This window comes from Salminus brasiliensis, chromosome 17 (assembly GCF_030463535.1).
Source record: "Salminus brasiliensis chromosome 17, fSalBra1.hap2, whole genome shotgun sequence".
Classification (NCBI taxonomy): Eukaryota; Metazoa; Chordata; class Actinopteri; order Characiformes; family Bryconidae; genus Salminus; species Salminus brasiliensis.
Window position 1 is genome coordinate 532,249 of NC_132894.1, and position 7,087 is coordinate 539,335.

The window sequence follows — 7,087 nt, forward strand, 5'->3', positions numbered from 1 at the left end:
ATGTCTGTGGACACCCCTGATAATGAAGCATTCTGCTGCTTTAAGCTGCAGCCATTGCTGACACAGATGTGCAAATGCACACACAGCTTGTGGAGCTCCTGTAGAGGAGAAGTACTGCCAATAGAATAGGACCCCCTTGGCACCATGCTGCCTAATGCCAGGCGTGGGCTAGAGGGGTATAAAGGGGTGTGGTGGTGGAGCTCTGTTCAGTACTTTTGGGATGAGTTGGGGAGTTTGGGGATGATGAGGTTGGGAGGTGATCATCCTGACCTCACTAACAAATTTGTTGCTGAATGCAATCAAACCCTCACAGCAATGCTGCTCCAGAATCTAGTAGAAGTAAGAACAGCTGCTTCACCAAAAGCAGGATAAACTATTTTTGATGCCCTTGATTTCAGAAGTAACAGTGAATGAGCAGGTGTCCCAATACTTTTGTCCCTATGTTATTTTTAATTATTATTTATATATATATATATAAGTTAGGCCAGCTGGATAAACGGGTTGACCAGTATATAGGGTATGTTTATGAGTACCAGCATGGGCAACCTGACCAAAATAACCCCCCAGAATGCCCGATTGACCAGCATGACCATCAGAACCATCAGAACCATCAGGACAGTGCTGGTCGTCCAGTATAGCTAGCAGCACCACTCTGCGTGACCAACCAGTCAGCCGGTTGACCAGTTTCCTCCAGCTTTTGAAACACCTTGACCATCAAAGACCAGCTGGAACTGGATTTTCCAACAGGGCGTAACCTCGCACGCTGACCCTGACCATGTAGAAGAAGAGGAGGAGGAGGAGGAGGAAGAGGAGGAACAGAAGAAGAAAACAAAGACGAGGAGGAGGAAATGGAGGAGGAGGAGGAGCTCCTGGTGAGGTCAGATGGAGAGTGGAACATCTAAGAAACCGCTGAGGGGAACTCCAGCAGCAGAACCCAGACACTCCGCTCCACCTGCTTCAATAGAACTGCTGACGGCGTGGCTTTAGCGACACCTGCTGGCAGGTGTGGGTACTACACCAACACTCCCTGACTACTACAGCGAGTGAGCGAGTGAGTGAATGAGTGAGTGAGTGAGTGAGTGAGTGAGTGAGTGAGTGTATGAGTGAGTGAGTGAGTGAGTGAGTGAGTGTATGAGTGAGTGAGTGTATGAGTGAGTGAGTGTAAGAGTGAGTGAGTGTATGAGTGAGTGAGTGAGTGAGTGTGTGAATGAGTGAGTGAGTAAGTGAGTGTATGAGTGAGTGTATGATTGAGTGAGTGAGTGTATGAGTGAGTGAGTGAGTGAGTGAGTGTATGAGTGAGTGAGTGAGTGTATGAGTGAGTGAATGAGTGAGTGAGTGAGTGAGTGAGTGAGTGAGTGTATGAGTGAGTGAGTGAGTGAGTGTATGAGTGAGTGAGTGAGTGTATGAGTGAGTGAGTGAGTGAGTGAGTGTATGAGTGAGTGTGTGAGTGAGTGTGTGAGTGAGTGAGTGAGTGAGTGTGTGAGTGAGTGTGTGAGTGAGTGAGTGAGTGAGTGAGTGTATGAGTGAGTGTGTGAGTGAGTGTGTGAGTGAGTGAGTGAGTGAGTGAGTGAGTGTATGAGTGAGTGTGTGAGTGAGTGTGTGAGTGAGTGAGTGAGTGAGTGAGTGTATGAGTGAGTGAGTGAGTGAGTGAGTGAGTGTATGAGTGAGTGTGTGAGTGTGTGAGTGAGTGAGTGAGTGAGTGTATGAGTGAGTGAGTGAGTGAGTGAGTGTGTGAGTGAGTGAGTGAGTGAGTGAGTGTATGAGTGAGTGAGTGAGTGAGTGTGTGAGTGAGTGAGTGAGTGAGTGTATGAGTGAGTGTGTGAGTGAGTGTGTGAGTGAGTGTATGAGTGAGTGTGTGAGTGAGTGTGTGAGTGAGTGAGTGAGTGAGTGAGTGTATGAGTGAGTGTGTGAGTGAGTGTGTGAGTGAGTGTATGAGTGAGTGTGTGAGTGAGTGTGTGAGTGAGTGAGTGAGTGAGTGAGTGTATGAGTGAGTGTGTGAGTGAGTGAGTGTATGAGTGAGTGTATGAGTGAGTGTGTGAGTGAGTGTATGAGTGAGTGAGTGAGTGAGTGAGTGTATGAGTGAGTGTGTGAGTGAGTGTGTGAGTGAGTGAGTGAGTGAGTGAGTGTGTGAGTGAGTGTATGAGTGAGTGAGTGAGTGAGTGAGTGTATGAGTGAGTGAGTGAGTGAGTGTATGAGTGAGTGTGTGAGTGAGTGTGTGAGTGAGTGAGTGAGTGAGTGAGTGTGTGAGTGAGTGAGTGAGTGTATGAGTGAGTGAGTGTATGAGTGAGTGAATGAGTGAGTGAGTGAGTGAGTGAGTGAGTGAGTGAGTGAGTGAGTGAGTGTATGAGTGAGTGTGTGAGTGAGTGTGTGAGTGAGTGAGTGAGTGAGTGAGTGTGTGAGTGAGTGAGTGAGTGTATGAGTGAGTGAGTGAGTGAGTTAATAAGTTAAGATACCAGCCAGGTTCATGAGGTATTTTGCATCTAATAATAAAAAATATGAAATAAGAAAATTTTATAAAATCGACACACATGTAGACTAATGTTTAGTCAAATATGGAACCCATCACATCACAGCAGATTACTGAACATCACAGCAGATCTCTGAACATCACAGCAGATTACTGAACATCACAGCAGATCTCTGAACATCACAGCAGATCTCTGAACATCACAGCAGATTACTGAACATCACAGCAGATCTCTGAACATCACAGCAGATCTCTGAACATCTGAACATCACAGCAGATTACTGAACATCACAGCAGATCTCTGAACATCACAGCAGATTACTGAACATCACAGCAGATCTCTGAACATCACAGCAGATTACTGAACATCACAGCAGATCTCTGAACATCACAGCAGATCTCTGAACATCTGAACATCACAGCAGATCACTGAACATCTGAACATCACAGCAGATCCCTGAACATCACAGCAGATCTCTGAACATCTGAACATCACAGCAGATCTCTGAACATCTGAACATCACAGCAGATCCCTGAACATCACAGCAGATTACTGAACATCACAGCAGATTACTGAACATCACAGCAGATCACTGAACATCTGGACATCAAAGGAAATCACTGAACATCTGAACATCACAGCAGATCACTGAACATCTGAACATCACAGCAGATCTCTGAACATCACAGAAGATCTCTGAACATCACAGCAGATCTCTGAACATCTGAACATCACAGCAGATCACTGAACATCTGAACATCACAGCAGATCCCTGAACATCACAGCAGATTACTGAACATCACAGCAGATTACTGAACATCACAGCCGATCACTGAACATCATAGCAGATCACTGAACATCTGAACATCAAAGGAAATCACTGAACATCTGAACATCACAGCAGATCACTGAACATCTGAACATCACAGCAGATCTCTGAACATCACAGCAGATCTCTGAACATCTGAACATCACAGCAGATCACTGAACATCTGAACATCACAGCAGATCACTGAACATCTGAACATCACAGCAGATCCCTGAACATCACAGCAGATTACTGAACATCACAGCAGATTACTGAACATCACAGCCGATCACTGAACATCACAGCAGATCACTGAACATCTGAACATCAAAGGAAATCACTGAACATCTGAACATCACAGCAGATCACTGAACATCTGAACATCACAGCAGATCACTGAACATCTGAACATCACAGCAGATCTCTGAACATCACAGCCGATCACTGAACATCACAGCAGATCACTGAACATCTGAACATCACAGCAGATCACTGAACATCTGAACATCACAGCAGATCCCTGAACATCACAGCAGATTACTGAACATCACAGCCGATCACTGAACATCACAGCAGATCACTGAACATCTGAACATCAAAGGAAATCACTGAACATCTGAACATCACAGCAGATCACTGAACATCTGAACATCACAGCAGATCTCTGAACATCACAGCAGATCTCTGAACATCTGAACATCACAGCCGATCACTGAACATCTGAACATCACAGCAGATCTCTGAACATCACAGCAGATCACTGAACATCTGAACATCACAGCAGACTTTTGGTTTTCACAGTTTTGTTCCCTGAAAACTCGCTTTGCTGCAGTACAGCACCGAGCCGCACGGTGGCGCCAGAAGACCAGCAATTAAACGCCGATGCGATCATCTCTGATTCTTTTTATTTGAACATTTTATTTGTTAAATAGTTGTTTAGTTGTTAATATTAGCAGCATGATTTCCACCCTAAACCAGAACCATCCTCGGGCTGAAAGAGTTTATTTATCTAATTCAGTTTCTGAGGTGAAGGTGATCGAGGCAGCGCCACCAGGGGGCAGCACTGTAAAGTGATCAGAGGTTAATGTGCTCCTGATCCCACTCTGCCCTGAACTTGACCTTCTGAGAGCAGCTCGGCTGAAATCTGTGATGGGAATCATGTGTTTTACCTGATTTCTGTTTTATTGACGTGATAAACTAAAAATATAGTAAACAATTACACTACAGCAGTAAAGCACCTGTAAAGCACCTGTAAAGCACCTGTAAAACACCTGTAAAGCACCTGTAAAACACCTGTAAAGCTCTATACAACATTACAGTAGCCCCAAATACACATAAAGGTCAGAATGTGCTGTTGGTCAGTAAAGTTATTGATCAGGTTTGGGTGCTGATCTTCACTGTAGTGTGTTGTTTAGCTCCAGCAGCAGCATTCACTCACTGACTGGTTAGATAAACTAGCTGGATGGGAACTGGGGATACTGGAAACTGGGAAGTGGGAATACTACTATAACTAATAGTTCTACTCAAATCAAATCAAATCAAATTTTATTTGTCACATACATAGTAATACACAGTATAACTTGCAGTGAAATGCTTTTTTGACAGTCTGCCCACATCAAAGCTATACAATAAAGATCAAAATTTAAACTTAATTAAACCTTAACTTAATAAAGTAAGGTGCAAAAGTGCAAAAGAAAAATAAAATAAAAATATAGAAATATAAGCAAAACAAATAAAAATTAAAATATATATACAGATGAAATAGTGTGTGTCTGTGTGTGTGTGTATACTATCACGCTCAGATTCAGTCACAATGAGCTGTTTAGTCTTGTTTATCTTTATTTTATTTCAGGTAAATAAAGTCATGTTGTGCAGATTTACAGATTTATTTCTTTTTTAATCAGATAATGAAGACGTCTGCGTCCCGACCAGCATATCGATTAACCACTGATACAGAAACTCCTCCACTGATCATAATCACATCAAACATCAAACATCAAACATCAGATGATGTCCTCTCTGCTCATATAATGCTCATGTGTCTAGTTGATTAATGTGTGTGTGTGTGTGTGTGTGTATGTGTGTGTGTGTGTGTGTGTATGTGTGTTTGTGTTTGTGTTTGTGTGTGTGTGTGTGTGTGTGTGTGTGTGTGTGTGTGTTTGGCTGGATGCTGACAGTCCTGCCAGCGGTGGAGACGGGGTGTTCTGCTCTTAACTTTGAGAGCTCTTCCCCAGCGTGAGGGAGGCTGTGAGGAGAAAGCCGTGGGTCTTTCTGAGGAGGAGGTGCGGTTGCTATAGGTACCCAGCCTCACCCCGAGAAGTACAAAACCCCATTTGCATGTATTTAAATGATGCATGAATAATTTACTACACCCAGCCACCCACATAAACACACACACACACACACACACACACACACACCACATGTCTCTTGTCCACCAAGTGTGTGGGAACGGAGAGGAGAGGAGGCCGGTGTGAAGAAATTTCCTGATGAGTCAGATTTCAGTGCAGCTCTGGAGAAGGACCAATCAGAACCGGAATTAGGACCAGGACTAGAATCAGAACCAGGACTAGAATCAGAACCAGGACTAGAATCAAAAGCAGAACCAGAACCAGCTCAGTCTTGGTGGGGCAGTGGGCAATACACAATACAAGTAGTAAACAAGTTATAAAAATAAAGGCACACGCACACACACACACACACACACACTGTGTGTAAGAAGACATGCATTATTTTATATGTATATTTTATTGTAAATCTTAAATAGAAACATTTCACATATTTATTTACTGAATTTAAGATAAAAAAAATAAAACGAAGATTTATGTTATGTATTTACACACACACACACACACACACACACACACACACGCTATCTAATGTTTTTTTATTGTTTTAATGTTAAAAAGTGTGTTTATATATAAAAGTGTACTGTGTTCATATTATTTGTACATATTTTATTATTAGTCTTTTCAAACCAAAATAAATAAATAAATAAGGTAAATAAGGTTTATTAAGAGAAGATAATCTTTATTAGTCCTTCAGTGGGGAAATTCTCAGTGTCACGGCAGAAAGGGATAGCAAGACACTCAGATACAGAAATGTAGATAAATAAATGACACTATAAACACATCATAAATAATAGAAGTAAAAAAAGCAATAACAATATTATTTACAGGTAATTGCAAATGACTCTTAATTGCACGTGTGTGTGTGTGTGTGTGGGGGGGTGTTGCACATAGTATTTTCACATTGTAGTATTTTGCTGTAACAGCCTGCTACAGTCACCCTTCATAAACTGAGCCACTTTAAATGGGCTGGGCGACATTATGGGCAAACATAAAGCGTCTTGTAAAGAGCGAGGAGCCAAAAAGACAAATAAAATAATAAAAGGAGGATAAAATGAGAAATACACACAAGACCATCATTTCCTGTCTTGAGGGGGAAAATTCCTCCTTTTATTCAGGCTGTATTTTCACACACTTGGCTGCCAATTCACCCCCCCTCCCCAACACACACACATACACACACTCACACTTTCAGGCCTGCCTTTCTGCACTCTCGTTAATTTTATAAGATACAGCATATTGGTGCTTATCGGCCGGCGGTGCAGTAAAAGTGCCGGGGGTCAGTGCATTACTGGAGCGGCCATTAGAGACGGCGTGAGGCCTGGGCCCAGCCTCAGCCAATCCCGAGCGCCTGCTCCTCCATACTATTGTTCCGTCTGTAGGTGGGCTGCATTCTTACAGACCTCCTTCCATATGATTTGAAAATAAATGACACATAATTGACGGACCCCTCCCCACTCTAA